The sequence below is a fragment of the Drosophila miranda genome, chromosome XR, assembly GCF_003369915.1.
Source record: "Drosophila miranda strain MSH22 chromosome XR, D.miranda_PacBio2.1, whole genome shotgun sequence".
NCBI lineage: Eukaryota > Metazoa > Arthropoda > Insecta > Diptera > Drosophilidae > Drosophila > Drosophila miranda.
This window is the reverse complement of record NC_046674.1, coordinates 2,895,383-2,916,607: the sequence shown is the minus strand read 5'-3', so window position 1 is coordinate 2,916,607 and position 21,225 is coordinate 2,895,383. Positions and strand designations below refer to the sequence as shown.

Sequence of the window (21,225 nt, the reverse complement as noted above, 5' to 3'; positions counted from 1 at the left end):
CACGAAAATATCCTCCGATAAGAAGTGGAGAAATCAAATTAAATTTTAAGTCCAGGCCCGAAAACTAGAGCAAAAGGTCAGGCGGGGCGGGCAGTCGAAGGGAATGGAATGGAATGGAATGCATCTCAAGTCGGAATGTTCATCGGAGGAGTAACGGCCCTGCTCTTTGCTCCTCAAACGAATATTCAGGGCTGTCCAGGGCACAGGATACGTGTCTGGCATTTCTGTTTGTGGGCATCAAGAAGGACCTAATTTGCACTAATAATAGGAACAAGAAGGATCCTCTTCTGGACACTGGCACAGTGCCAGAGCCAGAGCCAGTGCCAGGGCCAGTGCCAGGGAGGGGAAAAGTGTGCGTGTGCTGGGTAATTGAGTTTCCCCGCTAAAACACTCCACAAAACGAATAGAATTGATGGAAACGAAAGCAAGAGCAAAAGGCAGGCCCATTTTACCGACAAGGGAATGCATGAAAATTGAAATTTTATTCAAATGTAACCAGCATCTCTCCCCTCTCCCACCCTCACAGATACACCCGGAGAAAAAATCACTGAGCCGCGAATATTTACACTTTATTTCATAAGTTTGGATCGAATATTGGAATCAGAAGGAACTATTGTATAACACATTGAGTATTGAGTATTGCTTTTCGGCTTAATAGATTCACCATTAGCTGAGATTGGGCCCATTTTCAGGGATTTGATATAGTTTTGTTAGCACACCTTTGAGGAGAGCCTTTTCTCAAGTATCATCTTTCGCATGGGAGAAAATAGTACAGGAAAACAGTGCCAAATACAGGAAAAGTGAGCTATGGCTTGTTCACATCAAAGACAATGAAATTATATGTCAAAAAAATTACAAAATTATATGAAAATCGGTTTTTTGTTTTATTTATATTTTTAAGGGGTTTTATATTTCAATTTAAAAAGACTTAATGCTTTAAATATGTATCTATATTTATATATACATTTTCTCTCAGTGTAGAGATGGAAATTGACAACTTTTGTTAGATTTACATAAATTATGAGGACAAAGAAAAACGAATCGAATCGAATGTTTTCGAGTGCAGCTCCGAGCGAGACAGAGAGAGAGAGAGAGTGGGAGAGAGAGAGTGGGAGAGAGTGAGTGAGAGATTTGGCTGGACTCGAAATTAGTTGATTTGTATGCGCCAGCGACTGGACAAAAATGAAAGAAAGAAGAAACTAATAGAGTTGTATAACGAGTTGCAGTGTTGAGCAGCCCAAGGGGCTGCCCTGGAAACTGGATAACTGGAAAAGCCGCAGCCCAGACCCGATCCGATCCGATCCCATCCGATCCGATCACATCCGAGCCATCGGCAGCTGATAAACTTGGAGTTTTATTGCCAATTCAAATTCAAATTCAAATTGAAATTGAAATCTTTTGAATGTGGAAATCAACGAATGACAACGACTATTGTTGCTGGCATTTCTTTCTTCGATCGAGACTACTAATGAAGCCCAAGGGGAATGTCGGGGAGATAAGATCTCAGCGAGAGAGAGAGAGAGAGAGAGGGGCAAACATTGTTGGGAAACTGAAATGTGGCCTACAAGATACGACTAAAAGACTCGCAGTAAAGATTAGGCAGAAAGCGAGAGAGAGACCTGTCGCTGTCGCTGTCTCTGTCGCTGTCTCTGGGGGACAACAGTTAGTGGATGCCTAACGATGGGCTCCCCCTTTGAGATAAGTAAATTTAGCCATTATTTGGTGGAACGTTTCTTGTTAAATACCCTCTAAAGCCCCTGACAAAATCAACTAGTAAATGCTGTCAGAAATTGATGAAACTTCCCTTTCCCCCTTTGCCCCTTCCCCCCTTTGGACAAAAGCCAAGAGATTTGCTGGGAAAACCCCAGAGCTCTGCCTTGAGCCACACACAGCGTGTGGGAGCCGCTACCCGATTGACTGACAGACGGACACTCTGTGTTCCCAGATTCATAATTTTCGACAAACAAATCGCTTTATAATCCCTTTTCAAACACACAAAGAGACTCGCCCGGGCTGCCAGGCACTTCTGGTTTTAGCTCTAATCCCGAGCTGTCAATAAGACATTAATGCTCCCACCAGTTTCGGCTTTGGCTTCAGTTTTGAGCTAAGAAAATGCCCCTCTGGAGCGAGGGAGGGGGGCGGGTATGGATCGTGTTACCCCCGAAAACGCATTCTGATGATGAAAGAAAAGGATGAAAGGGATGCCCAAGCCACACGCAGCCACACACCACTTGAGATACATACATATATATCCCTCGACACACACACACCGACAGACACAGCACTTGTTGAAAGAAGGGATAAGACTGCATGCTGCATGCCACTCGAGATATTTGGAAGATAGAGGAGCAGCATTCCTTCTCTGCCCCCCTCTCTCTCTCTCTGCTGCTGCTGCTGCATATGTGCATAATATTTATGATATATTTCTTGTTGAAAATTTAATTTCAAATTTTCTGCCGCTGCCGCTGCACCGCCGTCTTGTGGCAGCACCTACAAGACGCTGCAAACGCCAAAGTTATGGCTCGAGCATAAAATCGTTGCTGCCCCGGAGATTCCTGGTGCTAGATTTTCCTCCAGCTTTTCCTCTGCTACACGCTACACGTTGCCTTTCATAGTCGTACTTTTTGTTGCCAAGTGTCTAATGCAATTTGCTGGCGAACAAACTCAATAAAGGCAGCCCTGAACAGAGCAGCGCAGGATGCAGAGAGGGAGAGCCCCCGCAGATGGAGGAGCAGCGGCAGTTGATAGATTTGCCCGGGCAGCCGCGGGCCACACACGCGCAAAAAGGAGGAGAAGCAGTGGAGAAGGGAATGTGGGGGGGGACTGGGGAGAAGAAGGGCTTCACCTTTGGCTCTCGGGCCACTTTGCTTTTGCAATCATTTTTCTTGGCAGCCAGAGGACGAGGGCGCAGCGCAGGGACCACAGTTCAGAACAGTACAGTAGATGCTCGTTAAGGCTAACCAGCTTATGAGGGATTTGCCAGCACCCCCCCCGAGCCCCCGCTCTGGACTGCCTTATCGAGCGGCTGCTGTACCTGGGGGGGCGGGACACCCGCCTGCAGGCGCAGCAGCTCCAATAGAAATCATCAGCAGGAGAGGCGGGGGGAGGGGGAAGAGAAGTTAAATAAATACGAAAATCAATATGTAGGCGTAAGCAGGAGCAGGAGCTGGAGCAGGAGCAGCAGCAGGTCAATGTATCCCCCGTGTATCCATAAGATACAGATACACAGGAAGCATAAAATGAATTAATTCCTGAATAGAGCAGGAGGAGGGCGAAGGGCGAGGAGTAGGAAGTAAGCAGCACATTCTAATCGAAAAGCAAGTGAAAACAGCCACTCCCCCTCCCCCTTCTCCTCTCTCCCCCTCTCCCTCGACAATAGCTAGTGTACTGTAGGCGGTTGGCGCGGGCGAGGGCGTGGGCGTGGCTGGTGAAAACATGTTTAGGGCGGCTGCAGAAAAAAAAAAAACCCAAAAGCGAAAGCGAAAACACAGACAAGGACACAAATCTTGGCACATAAAACAATTAGCAGGCGAGCAGGAGGGGGTGGGGGTGGGGGGTCCAATGGGGGGATTTGGAGAGGCTTAGTGGAGGGTGCGGCGAGAATAAATGACAACAGTTTTGGGCTCTAGAAATTAGTTTAGGTCCCACACCACCGAGCACCGAGCACCCCTCCCCGGCGAACAGGAGGGGGAGGAATCCCCCTTATTTGATACCCTGTAGGGGTCTGGGGAACGGCCTGTGGTGTCCACAGTAAAGATATGATCCATCGAAATACCAAAAATCATTACGATCCGACGATCATTACGATCGGGGGACTTTCCTTTCTATGAGAGGGGATTTTCATGGGTTTTTCCCCGTTTAGAGGGTACCTTTAAAGTCACTTTCCCACTGGTCCTTGGCCCATGTTTTTTTTTTTTGTTGTGCAGCAGACGAAGAATTTATGAATATTAAATGAGAAGTCAGAGAGCTAAAGCCGAGCCAAAGTCGGAGCCAAAGCCAAAGCCAACAGCAATTTATGGCACATGCAAATGCCTCATATATCAAAAGGCTCTCCGGCTCTCCTGCTCTCCGGCTCTCCTGCTCTCCGGCTCTCCTGCGCTCCGGCTCTCTGTGTGTGAAGTCATAAAGCACCGAAACGGACAACAAACAAGAGCTAACAAGGACAACTGTCTGGGCAGCAGAGGGATATACGATACGAAGCGATAGGACACTGTCCGGCCAAGAGGACACTGGGACAAGGGGACACGGGGACACGGGGACACGGCCCAAGAAGACAAACAAATTTCCAATCGCAAGCAAAATATTTTCCCTGACATTAATAGCAAAATAGGAAAACACACACAGACCAGGGACCAGGGACCAGAGACCAGGGACCAGAGACCAGGGACCAGAGGAAAAAGAGACATCTCTCTCCAGCCCCAGCTCCACCTCCACCTCCACTATACACAATATATATAGCATATAGAGTATATAGAGTATATAAATTCTTTATATTGCGATAATACCAAAAGGGGGGGGCCGGGGCCGGGGCCGGGGCTGGGGCTGGGGCTGTGTGTCATCATGTATGCCTGCTGCTGCTTGACTGCCAAAAACAATAGATTAACGTCCTGCCCAGAGCCAAGGCAACAACCAGCCAACAAAAGGTCAAAGCTGCCAAGAAAAAAGAAGCGAAACAAAAGCCAACTCCCCCCCGAAAGAGAAATTAAAATAATAAAGAAATTGTTGGATGTTGGACGGAGAAGATTGAAACTGAAATTGAAATCTGTATAGACTGAATAGAGGTTCCATCATGTGACGGTCATTCGGGTTACCAGGTTACCCAGCAACGTCTCCTACCAATTAGAGCTGTTCCTCAGCCCTCAGACTTCCTTCCCGTCTTTCCTTTCCTTTGGCTGTAACTTCAATCGCATTATAAACAAATAAATATACTTAAGCAGAGGAGAGGAGAGCTCATAAAACAGACTCCGACTCGACTGCGACTCTCGACTATATCAAAGCCACTGCCACTGGCACTGCCACGGAGCCAGAGCCGGAGACGGAGCCGGAGACGGAGTCAACAATATTGGCCAAGAACGACGCAAAATGGCCATCAACTTTAATTGAGTTGAAGAACAAAAAACATCAACAACAACATCATCTGAAATAGACGGCAATCCGAGAAATACGTAGAAACAGAGTCTCGGGCAACGGTACAAATGTCTTGGCCAAAGAGACAGCAAGAGAGACAGAGAGAGAGAGAGAGAGAGAGGGCGGAGAAAGCTGGAGCTGCGATGAGCGGAGCGGAAGGAATTTTAGCAAATTAGATTGTTTTCCACTTGAGTTCGTTTTAACGCTTACAGACGCCCAGCCAGAAACCAGCCAGAACCAGAATCAGAATCAGCATCAGCCAGGAACCACCAGCCAGAGCTGAGTGAGGAGAGAGGGGAGACGAGGAGAGACGAGAGACGTGAGCTCTGGACTGCGGATGGAATGGGGTTGAATCGGTGGAGTCTTGTAATCTCATGCCCCATTCTTTGGCTGCTGCTTCTGCCTCTCCCTCTTCCTCTTCCAGTTGTGGCAGTACTTGTCTTGCTGTTGCGATGTTACCTTTTCTCTATCTTTGAGAGGCAACTGCAGCCATGCCGCCGAGCCACCCACCAAGGCAACAAAAAACCCAGCAAAAACCAGTAACAAGAGCCAGAGCAGCCAACAAGAACAGGCGATGGCTAATCTCCGACGGCAGAGATACCCTTGGAGGAGCATTGCCTGAAAAGAAGATGAGATGAGTTGTGGAAGAGCGACCCCCGGCTCACTCGCTTAGCTCGCTTGTGCGCGCTGATACGAGCCATGGATGGAGTGTCTTTCCGAGGATCTTTTCTGACCAGAAATTACACGATTTACATCCATACATACATTTACATACGGCGACCCCAGGCTCACTCGCTCAGCTCGCTTCTGCGCGCAGAAATGAGTCGAATATCGGACGAGCCATGGATGTCTCTTGGAGTGTCTTTTAGAGGATCTTTTCTGACCAGAATACATACGGCGACCCCCGGCTCACTCGCTCAGCTCGCTTGTGCGCGCAGAAATGAGTCGAATATCAGACGAGCCATGGATGGAGTGTCTTTCCGAGGATCTTTTCTGACCAGAATACATACATTTACATACGGCGACCCCGGCTCACTCGCTCAGCTCGCTTGTGCGCGCAGAAATGAGTCGAATATCAGAAGAGCCGTGGATGTCTCTTAGAGTGTCTTTCCGAGGATCTTTTCTGACCAGAATACATACATTTACATACGGCGACCCCAGGCTCACTCGCTCAGCTCTCTTTTGCGCGCAGAAATGAGTCGAATATCGGACGAGCCATAGATGGAGTGTCTCTTAGGGGATCTTTTACCCGATTTACACGCAAATTCGATTCTTGGATTCCGCAAACCTTTGAAAACTTTTTGTCTCTGCTTCTATGGCTCTTCGAAGGCCTATGGCTATGGAGACGTCTCTGCACAATAATCGTGGTACCCGCTCGGAAGGAAAAGAAGAGTAGAAGGTTTCCGTTGTCCGGGGACAATCATCACTCACTCAGTCGGCAGAAAATTGATGATAATAATCGCACGTACTGGCGGGGCCAACAATTGTGTGGCGGAATGGAGGGGGGGATGGAAGGTGCGGGTAAGCTTGATGGCTGCTCTGCTCTGCTCAGCTCTGCTATGAAATCGCAGTAATACCAGGGCTTACACGCAGAACCACTGCCGTGGCATGCCACTCCAGCTGATGGCCAACAGCTGCTCCTCCTCCTCCTCCACAACTCTCTCTGCTTTCTCCTTCTCCTTTCGGCCCCAAAGGGACACCTTGCAGCGTTGTCATTAAAGCCAATAAAGTGGTCGCCAAATGACATTGTCAGCGGCACGGCACGGCGCGGATTCGAGTCGCGTCGCGGAGTCGCAGCGCGTCGCTTGCGTCGCTGATTGAGCACAGAAGGCAGCTGCTGTGGCACTAGACCAAATCCCCCGCCGCTACCCGCCACCCGCCGCCCTAAACCACGTAAAGCTCCATTTCACCGCCTCCTCCAAAGCCAATAGCCTCCTCCCTCCCCCCACCACACTTGTTCCCTTTCCTTTCTTTTCCTTTTTTTTTGTTGTTGTTTTTTTTTTATCAGCGACAGCAAAAAATGAAGCGAATTTATCTCTATTACCGTTAGCTGCTGCTGCTGCTGCCATGCCACGCCCACATTTGTTGACGCTCCCATCATTTGTATTGTCGACATGCTCCCCTCGCCACCCCTCCCCTCCTCTGCGAAAGAGGGGGAGTGGCAGTGGCATGTGATATAGAACAGATACAGATACAGATTTGAGGAGACAGCTGGAAGGATGAACGACAGGCGGGCGGGAGGGGGCAGGACTCTAAAAGCAAACTCGAGTTGAGCCTCGTTTTTGGACAGAGACAAAAATGATTGATGGTCGGCCCTAAAACGATTTTGCCGCACTTTAAAATGCCTGCGAAAATTGCATGAAGGCAGCCGAAAATAATGGAAAAATGTTTAGCATTACTTGAGATGATCTGCTATACGGGGAGGGGGTTGGGGGAGATGGATGGAGGGATGGAATCTTCCCACAGAACCCACAAAAAACATTCCTTCTCTGTTTCGGGAGGGGCACAAGATGTAAATATCATAAAAGATTGTTAACATTAACTGTCTAATTTGTTGTCATTTTGGATGTTGGAAGAGCTTCTTCAGAAGACACGACACACGAGAGAAGGCGGCTAAATGGCCAGAAGCCACCATCCACCATCCACCAGTCAGAAGTGGAAAACGTGTTTTACCCGCACGCTAATAACTCTGCTTTTGACGTTTTTTACCAGCGGTTGGAGGATGGAAATTAATGACAGCCGAAATCATTTTAGCCAGGCTTAAATCACGGGGAAGACAGACGACAGACGACAGAAGATGAAGTAGCCCACCGATAGGGCCACGGACACACTTAAGTTTTGTTTGGACAAACATTAATAAACCGCTGGCTGGGGCTTTTAAGCGAAGGAAACCGCTCCCCACCCCACCAAACCACACCACACCCCTCTCCCCCCTATCCACCTCTGTCTTTGCCGCTGAATGCATAATTTCGTGAGGGGGGGGGATGGTTTCCACTGAAAGTTTTCGGTTTAGTGGAGCCCGCGATGAAGGTCTCAGGTCTACCTCTGAACTACCGTTTTCTTGTCTTCGACAGAGACAGACAGACAGACAGAGGGAGAGAGAGAGGGAGAGGGAAATGGAGAGGGAGAGATGCATCCCATGGATGGTCTGTGGTGGCATGACCATGACCATAGCCATCCCATCGCATTGGCCATGAGAATGAATTTCAAATGGAGAGACGACGGACATGAAAAACCTTTTATCTAAAAGTGCTTTCTGCTTTCCCCGCCACATCTCTGCCCCCGTTGCCCCTCTCTTTTCTGGTGAGATGTCTGTATTAGCCAAAGAAGCAAATGCAACTGGAAATTAAGCAACAGACAACAACAGAATGGGGGCAAGAGGCAAGCGGCAAACGGCAACAAGCGGCGGCCCGAATGAACAAAGCAAAGAGGAGGCCAGGAGACACTGCGACTCAATAATTCTCTCTCTCTCTCTGTCTCTGTCTCTCTCTGTCTCCGGCTGCAGTCGGGAGACCAAATGCCGCTAATTTAGTTACTAACGCGCTTCTCTCCGAACAAAAAAAAAAAACCCCCCGAAAACCCTCATGTACCTGCGGTTACACAGCAGTTTCCGAGCCCCCCCCCCTCGATGGATTGGGGGGGTGCAGTGTTTAGTGTTTGGTATTTTTCGGATGGAAATTGTGTAGCCGCCGCTGCTGATGATGGCTAATTAGTTGGTAGCCAGCCCTCCCCCCGCCCCTCCATCATATCATTTCTTTATAGAACACACAACAATTGTGTGGCTGTGGCAGCCTCGGTGATAGGGGGGGGGAGACCTCTTTTGTTGGGTGCAAATGACTGCACCATTAAATGGCAAACAAAAAACTACCGAAAAACTACAGAAATTTCTATACGCGGTATTCGAGTATTTGTAGCTTTTCAGCTTTTGCTGACCGCAATCTAATTGGTCTAATAAAAGTTGGTAACAGACAGGGGAGAGGGGAGAGAGGGGGGCACAGAGGAGGTACATATATATTTTAATGCTAATGTGCACACATTTGTCCGGCAATCGCCCGGGCAATCCACATTAATCAGCATTCGGCATTCGGCGGAGGCCGCAAAGCCCCCACAGCCCCCCGGGCCCCCGGAGGAACATCCCAGGCCCCTTTGTAGTGTGTGTGCTCTGCGGTTTTCGGTATTTGGGGCTTACGAATCGGTACAAGCTGTCTGGCGGGGAAAACTAAAGTTTTAATTATGAAAGGTGGAAAAAGGTTTCAATTGAAAGGCGAAACCGGGAAAGCGAACCCGGACTAAGCCGCGCAACGAGTTTTCACTTGAATTTTGGGCACCCCTGCCCCGCCCATAGATCCACGCTTGTTTCCACCCTTTTTCCGGACACATTCCGGGGATACTCTTGCCACTTGCCTCGGGGCTTCGTGGCTGCGGGGGAACCACAGCAGAGCCTCCCTAACACCTTCCCAACTAGATGGGTATTACCTTTCCTTTGGCGCCCCTCCACCCCCTCCTCCCCTCCTGGCACCTGTCTCTCTGTTTTCTGAAATTAAATGCCAACTCTAACACCTTGCCCCCCCCCCCCCCCCACCCTCGTCCTTTGCCCTTTTTCGTGGCATATTTGTAGGAATTTTAAACCCAGCCGCAAAGTCGAAAAGTTGCACCCACGCCCCGCCGCTGCCCCGAGGCATTCCCTTTCCTTGGACCCAAAGCCAAAGCCAAAGCCAAGGCCCGAACTGAACTCAACCGAACCCTGGGCCAAATGATGCGTGAAATTCAATACAGTAGCCGGCCCCGCCCCCGCCCCCTCCCTCGCCCTGTCTCTCTCTCTCTGTCTCTATGGGTCTGCTGGTATCCTGAGTCCTGAATTCCCCAAAAACTAAAGGAAGGACGATGATGGGCTGACTAAGTGTTTCTTGAGTTTTTTCTTTTGGTTTGTGGTGCGGGGGTGCCCCGGTCCGGGGGGGTGCGGCGATGCGGGGCTATGGGAATGGGTTTTTGTGTTTGTTTTACGCTTTTGCCGAATGTGTGAAAAGGCATCAAATGGCGTTAAAAATGTTTAAGTACACAAAGCGAATAAACACTACACACACACACACACACACACACACACACACACACACACACACACACACACACACACACACACACACATGTCAGTCAGCTTTAAGAAGGGGTTCGTGGCCGGTGTTCGGGGTTTTTGGGTCTGGGTTTTGGGTTTTACCCTGGGATTCAGGCTCTGACCATAAATTCCATTGATTGTCGCAAAAGCGTTTTGTATGACAAGTTCGAACGTCTTGTATTGTCTGTCGCTCTGTCTCTCTGTCTCTCTGTCGCTCTGCCACTCCGTCCTCGTGTCTGTCTGTTGTGTCGTTTGTCTTCTGCCCCGTTTTGTCTTACGTTTGTATGACTTCTGTTGCCTGCACCACTGTACAGGGGTCTACGCCATGGAGTACCATCATGGCTGTGCCCCCCAGGCCCCCCGCCCGACTGGTTGCCACTGCCACTCACCTGCCAGCATTCGTTTGTTTGCTGCTTCTTTAGTTTCCCGGGGCCCGCATGTCACATAAACCGCAGTGTTACCCATCGAATCCGCTCCCCTCCCCCTCCCCCTCCCCCCGCACCTTCCACTTGGGAAGTGTGAAGCGGAAACCAAACAAAAGCCGCCTAAAACAACTGCAGGTACGAGACGCAAGCGGCAAGCGGCAAGCGGCAAGTGGCAAGAAGCAAGACCCCTACCAAAAGACGACCAAGAAGCCGCAGATAAGATGTCGGGCTCTGTGTCTCCAGTCCTTTTGGCATAAGCGAATTTTAATATTGTATATACACACAGAGAAAACACAGAGGATAAAAAAAAAGAGGCAAGAAGAGTGAGTGGCTGGGGGGCAGGGGGGGGGATAGATATCTCTCGGGAATCTCTGAAATCTCTTCAATCTCTGCGGCGCTTGCTTTTCTCACTTTTAGTTTTCTGTTTACTTTCCGACCCCATAAAACTTTTGAAGGAAAAATCTCTCTCTCGCCCTCTCGCGCCGAGCTTTGACGGGGGGGCGACCCCACAGTACCTTTTTCACACCTCACACCGATCCGAGAGGCACTCCACTCCCGAGTAGCACTCCCCGAAAAACTAGCCCCATTCCGGCCGGCCTTTTATTTGAGTTTTCTGCTGCTTACTTAACAACTTGTCGCCCCGTGTCGTGCCCCGTGTCGTGCCCCACGTGCCCCCTCCCCAACACTGCCTGCTCCTGCTCGTGGTCCTCCTCTGTTTGGGGACCGAAATTTGCTGGAATGTCCTTTGGCCAAAGGCTGAAAAAGTTGACACGCCCCGCCCGTCCATTTCTTTTTTTTTGGCCCTCCTTTTTTTTTGCCGCCGATGCTGCTGTTGTTGACGGTTTGTTTGCTGGCCTCTTTTGCATAACTGGCTACAAATTTGGCCCCTAGTGCTGGCTCTTAGCGCCTCTAAAGTTGGCCAAGTTTCCTCTGAAGAGTTTTCGTTGTGATGGAAACGGGGCGAGCAAATTTTCACACGCGCTCTGAGAGCCCAAAAGGTATGGAGGATTTTCACTCTCCGAGAGAGGGAGAGACAGAGAGGGAGATGGGGAAAACTTTTCGGATTTAAAAAGCAACCAAACTGCACTTTTCCATCTTTCCATTGCGTTTCGAAGAACTAGTTTCGGGGGCTAACTGCCAGTTAAATGTGCAGCAGATTCCATTTCAATTTCGGGCCATTCGAAGGAGCGTTTTCGAATAATTTTGCAAGTTTTTCCCATTTTGTCACCGAAGAAAAGTTTATCCTTTCAACCACATTTGGCCATCGTTTATTGTTGCCACTGCCACTGGCACAGCCACATTTTCCCATTGCCATCGAACTTTTGGGACAAAACTTCTTTTGCAGACAACCTGGCAGATCCTTTGGCCAGAAAAAGAACAAGGACCGGGAGGACCGGGAGGACCGGGAGGACCGGGAGGACCCACTGAAGCCAATCTCTTTTTAAGCTGTTCAACGGAGAAAAAAAAAATTGGAAACTTTCACTTTGTTCCGTCCAGGAGCGGGGGACGATCAACGCCAGAAGTTTTTGGTCGAATGGAAAACTTACTCGCCAATGGGGAGAGAAAAAAGTTCTCAAAAGTTCCGGTATTAAGTCCATTTAACCCGCCATTGAACTTTACGCCTCAACGAACGGCCCGAACGGACGGCTAATGCAACAACAACCACAGTCCCAGCCCCAGCCGCAGCCCAAGCCACAGCCCCAGCCACTGGCACCACAGAAAAAAAGGATGCAAAAAGGACCACAGCCCGAATCTGCAGCAACAATAACAAGAACGATAGAAACGATAGAAACTTGAACACTTTCTACCAGCAACAGCAAAAACAACAACAACAAGGGGAAGGGGGAGGGCAGGGGGAAGCGGAATGAGGATGAGGAAAAGTAACAACTATTGTGGCAAGGACCAGGCGACAAGGACAACAAAGTAAATGAGCAGCCCGTGTGGCCTTCCGTGTGGGGAAGGAGGCAAAAGGAGGACGGAGTACGGCGGAAGGAGAACGGAGTACGGCGGAAGGAGGACGGAGGACGGAGTCGAGTGACAGGAGAATCAAGCAGGCAAATGTCCAAGAAAAAAACCTGCAAAATGTAACGAAAAAACTTTTGTGGCAATAGAATTTTCACTGTTTTACCAGCCCCCCCACACATCCCTCCTGTAATACACTGCCAGGTGGGGTAGTAATGATCTGAGCTAGTCCTGACTGAATCCTTTTATCGAGCAATAATGGATCCTTCGTACTTCTTTGAGATATTTGATTGGTAAATACTGGAGCCCCAGTATTCAGTATTCAGTATTCAGTCGCAACTATACCCCTTTAAGGCGTGCGATCAGTAGGAATCCTGCCTTCAGTCAGGACAACCGAATCCGAGACTCTGAAATGTCTCAAAACACACAATATGGAGTTTGTGTGACCTCGGCTCTGCACATTCGGCCAAAACATTCCCTAGCTATCTCGGAACGTTAGTTTTTTTCAGTGTAAATCACAAATCCATCAAATAATTGTATTGCTGGCTTATTCTCTCCACCAGAACACACAAAACAAAGAGTGAGCGAGAAGAAAAAACCGAAATTTCGGATCTGACCGGTTGCCTGTTGCCATGCAGGGCTCTATTAGGGGTTCGAGGGGCGTATAAGGGTATCCAGAACGTCTCCTTTTCGTATTTTTTTTGCTATCCTTAAAAGGAGAGCAGAGAAACCGAAAAGAATTCAATAAAATAACGCTTTCCATCTGGTCGAAACTAAAATAAAGTTTTTGCCACATCTCCAGCCTCCCCTCCATCCTCCCCAGCCCTAGCCCTAGCCCTAGCCCAAGCTAAGGACAATTTTCATGAAATTTGTAATGCCACGCCACGCCCCTGCCTCAGCCCCCAGCCCCCAGCCCCTTGGGACGAGTGCTCCCGGCTCTCTCGCCATTTTGGCGTTCAAGTTTAACAATGGACGCTGGCGCGAAAGAAAGAAGTAAAAGAAACCGCAAAAGTATTCCAAGAAGAAGAAGAAGAGGAAGAAGGAGGTGGGGGAGCGGAAGGGCGGCAGGCGGGTGGGGGTGGGGGTGGAGCATTTGTACGTACACTGATCTATTGTTGTTCTTGTTCCCGTATATCCCGTACATCCCGTACATCGCTCTTCTTCGTTATGTCCCCCCCTCTCCCCATCACCCTCTCTCTCCACCTCTCTGCGCAGGCATGCGTTAATCCTGCTTACAGTTACACAGATAAACATTTTTGTTAGGGACAAAATGCATGAAAAAGTCGCAGCAGCCAAGACGAAGACATGGCCAAAAAGGGAGCAGTATGGCGGTGGGTGGTGAAGGGTTAAGGCTACTTTGGTAGAGGATTCAAGGAACATCCTTTTGGAGGGGGGGGTTTCTGGGACTGGGACTTGGGGCTTCCCTTGTGACTTGTTTGAATGCATACATTGTCGGGCGATAGGAGGAGCAGCATATGCCACAAAGACAGCACCCAGCAGCCAGGACACGGGCTTGGGCATGGGCATGGGCATGGCAAAGGGGGGTATGCGCCCCTGAGAAGAGAAAAGAAATGCATTAAAGATGAGCAGCAGCAGGAGCATTAAACCAGATCAATATTCTTTAACCATAATCAGACGACAATTCCAATTACTTTTGCTCTAATAACTCTCAACAAAACCCCTTCTGTGGCCCCCCCCTAAGCCCGCCCATTTACGCCTCTGTAGACGCTCCTGATGGGCTTTCAAGCACAACTTACTATTATCGCAGGATAAATGCCAGTCGCACATAACTAAGACTTACTCGGGAGGTCCTTGCTGCTGCAGCTGCTGGCTGCCGGCTGGCTTTTCCTTGAACGAATCCTACAAAACTGCTAAGCCGCCAGCAAGGATAAGCACTGAAGAAGCAAGAAGGATGGCAAGCAGACAGCGAGACAGAGACAGGGACAGAGACAGGGACAGAGACAGAGAGAGAGATAGGCGACCTGCATAACTGATGGCTCCTCCACTTCTGCTGCCACTTGCCGATGCCACCCTGCCACATGCCACCACCACTACCGAATGCAGCAGCACAGAGAGTGTGGCATCCGCGGCATCTGCTGCACTGGCGGAGGACAAGGAGTGGGACCTCCTGCCACGGCATAACTGTGTCTTGGAATTTTAATAGAGCAAATTTCCACGCAAACACCAACAAAAAAAATATACAAAAAAAAGGAAGGAAAAGGAAAAGAAAAAAAAACTCACGAGAGGAAAATAGGAAGAGAAGAAAATGCCTTGCGTTTTATTCCGCGCTGGTAATAAAACTTGAAAATGAAGTTTAGAAAACTTTTTAAATGCCTTTCTCCAAAGAGGCGATGGACAGTCCTCCTTGGCCTCCTCCTCCCGCGCTCCCGCGCTCCTAGCCCACGCACTTGTTATGCCAAAAGAGAAGAAAATAAATAAAACAGGCCATAATAATGATGATGACGCCTACAAACACGAGCCACACAGCGTGGCACGGCCTACGCCCAGCGACCACGCCCCGTCTTAGGCATTTCCAAGAGCCGCGCAAAATGCTAAACGGCCCCCAAGGAGTCCTGCTCCAGCCACAGGACGCACAGGACGCACAGGACACGGGAGCCTCGGCTCTGGGGCAGGCTTTTTGCAAATTTACGATTATGATTATTACAAGTCAACGTTTCGTGTTCGTTTTCTCTTGAGCAGGAGCAGGAGGAGGAGTGGAGAGGGGCGGGAGAGGGGCAGGAGAGGGGGCATGGCCATTGGAATGGATCTATTCATGGGAATGGGGAAGTGAGTCTGACATTTGGACAGCTGCTCGAAGGAACAAGTGCAAAAGAATGCGTCAAGGCATTTTAGCACTTTGCCACACGCCTCCTCCTCCTCCTCCGCCCCCTCCCAGACCCAGCCCCAGCTGCTGCTGAAGCAGAGAAAGATATAGATACGATAGAGGGGTGGGGGCGGGGGCGGTGCAGAACAGAAGAGAGACATCAGGAGGGCTAACAAAATGTATAAGCAAAAAGTTGTGCAAAAGTTATTACAACTCTTAAAGATGCCAGCGGGGTGGTGGGGATGGGGAGGGGGGGGAGTTTACCCAGGACTAAGCCATAGAAGGATGTGCTGGCTGCGTTGTCTTCGAGTGTGTCTCGAGGGGGTGGGAAGACATTGACCTCCAGTCGTTGGCCCGGACCGGGGGGTTGGCACGGAAGGGTGGGGTGGGGTGGGGTGGCGTTGGGCAGCGTCTGGAAATCGGCAAAATTCCATGGGGCATAATAAACGTAAGATAAAAGTCAAAAAGGGACAAAAATTATATAATAAACTGTACAACCAAATGAAATTATTGCAGCAAGGGGGCGGCAGGGCTTGGGAGGGGGGGCCATGGCTCTGGCTTGCTAAGGGGAGGGGGTGGGTGAGTGTTAGGGGGAATCCTGGCTGAGTCTCTCGTTAAAAAGTTTGATGCGCCAGCATTTCCCGATGTTCTGCAGAAAAAGTTTGCTTTTGAGGTTAGTTTTCGGATACCCTATCGAGGGACCCGGGATGTGCGTCTACGGCGAGATTTGTATAGTGCTTGGGGACCCACAAAACCATGAGGGATCTGCCCTCAAGAGCTTAAGCAACAAATTGGAAGATATATATGGTTATTCCTGTTATACAATCCAATTATATGCGATATCTTCCGGACTGGACTCCTCGAGTGTGTTCTATCCGTAAGGTATTCGGCTGTGCCCCCCCGTGCATACGCACGGAACATTTCTCTCGGTTTGATTTCGAAAAACTTTGTACATTTTGATGTTTTAAAGCAAAAACGAAAAGCAAAGAAGAAAAGAATACAAATAAAATCGCTCTTCTGTGGATACTGTAGATGCAGATACTCGTACTTTGTGTGTTCTGGGGTTTCTTTTTATTTTGGGGATGGGCTGTCGAGAGACACACCTACACACGGACACGGACACATTCGTACGGGGGAAAAGGTACAACAATAAGTGGAGGCAATGCATGGACGGGGAGGGGGGGAAGGGCGCTTTGGGCTTATCAAGAAGAGCGCATCAAATTCTTCTCCCAAAAATACCAACAGAAAATAAATACCAAATCATAAAAGCATGACGATGAGCAATTTACCAAATACCAAAAGGCTGTGGGGAGAGTGGGGGGAGGAGGGAGGGAGGGAGGAGGAGTAGCAGAAGAAAGATTCAAATCAAAAGAACGTGCCCCCGTTCTCCTCCCCGCACCGCACCGCCCCACCCCAAGCCGTTCTTGAAAATTGAAGGTAAGGCCTGAAAGTCAAGTCGATTATTCGTACACACACACACACACACACACACACACACACACACACACACACACACAGACACATATACGAGGCATGTACATGGGTACCTTTTGTACGATTATATCCAGGGCGTATAAATAGGCAAGGTATACTTTCAGTTGCGTTTGTAAAAACAACAAACTAAATGATTAATGATGAAATCCCTCTCTTTTGTCTGCGACGAGCATTTCCCCACCGTCCCCTCCCCCTCCCCCTTCGAAGCGGCTGCCTCAGAGGCAGAGCAACAACAGCTCCAGTGGTGGACTGTGGAGTTATCTATCGCCTCAATTGAAGATTGAAAATTGAAAATGTTATTTTTCAACTTGAACTTCGATTGCTTGTGCCCAAGTCCCAGTCCCAGTCCCGTTTCGGAATCCCTCGCTCGCTTTCTATGGCAGGCAGTAATCACTTTGTCATTGCCATCATTTTTCAGCATCAATTGTTTAGCGGCTCGACATAAATTCACTTTTTCCACGAGCTGCAGAGCCGCAGAACCAGAACCAGCTTTCTGTCTAATGGAAATTGAGAGACAAACAGAGCGACGCTACTCCAAGTCGAATCCACATCTAGGAGTCATGCAGTCTACAGAATGGAGTGGAGTGGAGTGGAGTGTCAGTCTCTGGCCGCATATGTGGAGTTTTTCGATGGGTTTCGGGGTCTGGCTAAGTGGACTTCCCTGGAATTGGCTGCGAGCCCCACTTTCATGTGGCCCCGACAGACGAGCGGCCCCGTCCCTTGCGACCAGCATGTGGCGAGTAATCGGTTGCGTTATGCTTAATAGATTAGATATCCCCGCCGATCCGTTAAATTTTCAGCCAAAGCGAAGCGGGAGGCGTGCAAATGTCAGGCGAATCAAAGATTCTCGACGGGCAGCACTTGCAAACGGACACAGGACACGGCACACGGCACATATTCGGCTACCAGGCAATATGGAGTGGTTCCTCCTTTGTCTGCAGCTCATCTTTTGTTTGAGCACAATGGCCTTCACGCCACTCTTCCCGCTAGGAGGCGGGAACAAAAGCGATAGTCGCCCGTACAGACTCGCTCCGCCGTATTCGAATGCACCTGTAAACAAGCCGCAATATGTATCTGTGCCCGGACCGCCCTGGCAGCTAGCTGCATCTGTGGGCAGACCCCCTCAGTACCCAAACCCACCTATGCACCATCCTCCGCCGTCTACAGTCGGCGAGAGCTCCATATATGTGAAAACTTCGACGTCGGACCGTGACGGAGCCGCAGCCAGCGCGGAATCGGATCTCCCCGGACTGATAGCCAAGGGCGAGACTGGACGGTGGCCAGTGGGCTCGGGCGGCTCCATGGGGCCCCCGCCCGTCTCAAACGGAGATGTTTCCATCACCAGCCAGAGCGTCCAGGGCAACAACGCGCACGAGACCGTCGCCCAGGGCTCAGTCGTATCCCGAAATCAAACCTCATCCATTCAGCAGCCCCGTCCGTATCCAAATCCGTATCCACCCAGGTGGAACTCGCCTCCGTACTTAAACCCACCTAAAGGCATGCCTTCGATGGGTAATTCTCAATATCGAAATACATTTGGGTAGAAGAGCCTCCTTTTCCTCCTCCTCCTCCTCCTCCTCCTCCCCGTATCAAAGTCAATCTTCATCTGGAACAGATACCTTCGAGCCCATTACCATGATCTACGAAAGTCTTTTGTAATCTATGTAACGAACTGGAGATTCATATGTACATAAAAGAAGGTGTCCAAAGTGCGTTTAGTTTATTCTACCCGATACCCGAAGATACTGGGGTCTGTGTGGCACACAGAAGGAAGCGTTTCCGAACCCATAGAGTATATATACTCTTGATCGGCTGTGTCTGGCTAGATCTCAGAGACAAGAAGAGCTAGAGCCACCCCCACAGAGGGCGACCATCTGTGGCATACACAATTTTGGAAGGAAGGATGCGTCCAGAGACAGAAAGAAAGATGGAAGATGGATTGGTTCCTATAGAAATCATAAGCTCTCATCCGAGTACATGTTGACTGAGTATCGGGCTTGAAAGTAGAGCCGCAGCCCTTGCCGCTTAGATATCGATATCCCTCTTGTGGCAGAGATCTAATACGCAATGCCAAATGCATTAGTCATCCCCTCTGAAATCAAAGCGTGCTAATTGTGGCATGCAGATACCAGGCGACCTTTCGGTTTCCATTTCGAAAGGGTTCTTTAGTCGAATCCTGATATCAAGATATCAGAGTTCCCATTCGGAAGGTCCCATTATCGTGCAAAGCCGGAGCAGGCACACCTGAGAGCCAGGCCGTTGCATCAGCTGTTTTGAGAGCGGAAAGCCCTTGCAGAGGGCCAGGCAGATCCCTTCTCTTCAGTAGAGTACCCAAGAACACTTTCCCATCCCATTCCATTCCGAGCTATGCCCATCGTTCGATTGTAACTCCTAGAACTCACCTCGTTTTGAGATACGCAGTGTGCCAATTAGCCCGTTTCCGATTGGAATGTTTGCTTGACGACGACTTGGCCTTGTCTTGGTCTGCGTATGGGATGGTGGATGGCTGGAGATGCGGCTGGGGATGCGGATGGCGATGGCTATGGCTATGGCGATGGCGATGTCGCTGTGGTTGTCGCTGTGGTTGTCCTTTCACACAGCGGGGCGACAGCGGGGCGTAATCGTAGTCCCCAACTTGAGTACCGTTTAGTTGTTGCTTGTGTTGTTGTTGCTGTGCAAGGATAACGGTAATTAACTCGCAGGCTGGCCCGTTGGGGTCGCCTCGCCGCATTGCATGCCTGCCACAAAATGTCGTTGGGTTATTGGCCGAACCGAATAGGCGAGGAGAGAGAGAGTCGAGTCGAGTCGAGTCGAGTCGAGTCGAGTCGAGTGCCGTGCCGCTCCGTTCCGTGCCGCGCCGCGCTTTCCGCGCTTGACACTTTTCAAACTTTTTCTTTTAGTTGTAAAAAAAAAAAAAAAAAAAAAAAAATACTACACACACACACACGCGCACACACACACACACAGACACAGAGAGAGAGATACACTTCAGTATGCGCTAATTTTTTTCCTTCTGCTGCATTTGCTTGCCTTTTACACTTTTTGCTGGCTCTGGCTTTGGCTCTGGCTTTGGGTTTGGGTTTGTGTTTGGGTTCCGCGCGTTGTAAATCTTAGCGCGTTGTTTTTGCTTTTTGCTTTTTGCTTTTGTTGTTTTTAAGAAAATTCTTTCGGCCAAAGACGAAGACGTTGGCCAAGACGCAGCGACGACGACGACGACGACGACGACGACAACAGCAAAGTTGTTGTACTTTATTCTGTGTGTGTTTTTGTTTTTTTTTTTCCTTTTGCTCTCCTCCTTTTTTTTGTGCCGGGTCTGGCGCTCCACCGGCGCGGCGGCTGCTCTTCCGCAGAAACAAGCTTCCACCAAGCAGGTTGACCAAGCGGCAGTGGCAGTGGCAGCAGCGGCTCTTGCAGGAGTTCGAGGTGGAGGTGGAGGTGGAAGGTGGTGGCTGAAGTCGGTGCTGGTGGCTGGTGGCTGGTGGCTGGCGGCTGGCGGCTGGAGTGGTGCACGGGGCGCGGCTGCAGGTTACAATCTGCAATCTGTTTGTGGCATTAAATCAGTGAACCAAGACGCTCAAGCGAGATTTGTTTATGGCTTGCTCTGCTCTGCTCCTCTGTTCTCCTCTGCTCTTCCCTTCCCGCTTCTGGATGTCCTCCTCTCTCGCTCTGTCGCTCTCCTGGTTATGCAAATTTGTACTACAGCTGTAAGTACAGCTCAATTAACGCGAATATTCTCGGTAAATCTCTGGCGTTTCGGGAACTCGGAATCGAACGGATCGGATCGGTTCGGATCGGATCACCGAGCAACAAAAAATACACCGCTGACCACTCGATCGATCGATCGCACGCACACACACACGAATCACTGGAACACCGTACTATATAGTCGCATCGATCGTTTAACCATACCGATATCCATACCGATATCCATATCCATATCCATATCCACAAGATGCATCTCTCTCTTTCTCTCAAGCTACGGGTATTGTTGTTGTTGTTATTGTTGTTTTTTGTTCTTTTTGTTGTATTTTAGTTCTTTTTGTTTGTGTTTTTTTTTGTTGGTATTAAAAAAAAAAAACGTTTCGGTCCGCTTTCGGTTGGCAGCGTCTTCGCGGTGTCAAGTACGAATGTGGCACGCAATGGGAACAGGTTCGTGGATGCCACAGAAATGCCACGGCGGAACGTAATGGCAAATGGAACACTCATTCGTTCGAGTGGAGTCACTCATTCGACTCACTCGACTCGCTCGACTCACTCGCTGGCCCCTGGCTCATGTCGTG

General features: G+C 49.6%; 1 protein-coding gene across 1 annotated transcript in view; it reads right to left on the bottom strand.

Annotated features, from left to right (window-relative positions):
• LOC108153362 overlaps positions 1-20,958 on the bottom strand; it is a 28,312-nt gene extending 7,354 nt beyond the window's left edge. The window contains exon 1 of the mRNA XM_017283329.2: positions 19,348-20,958. The gene's annotated coding sequence lies outside the window, so the exon portion shown is untranslated. The remainder of the gene's footprint in view (positions 1-19,347) is intronic.
• Positions 20,959-21,225: the final 267 nt, after the last annotated feature.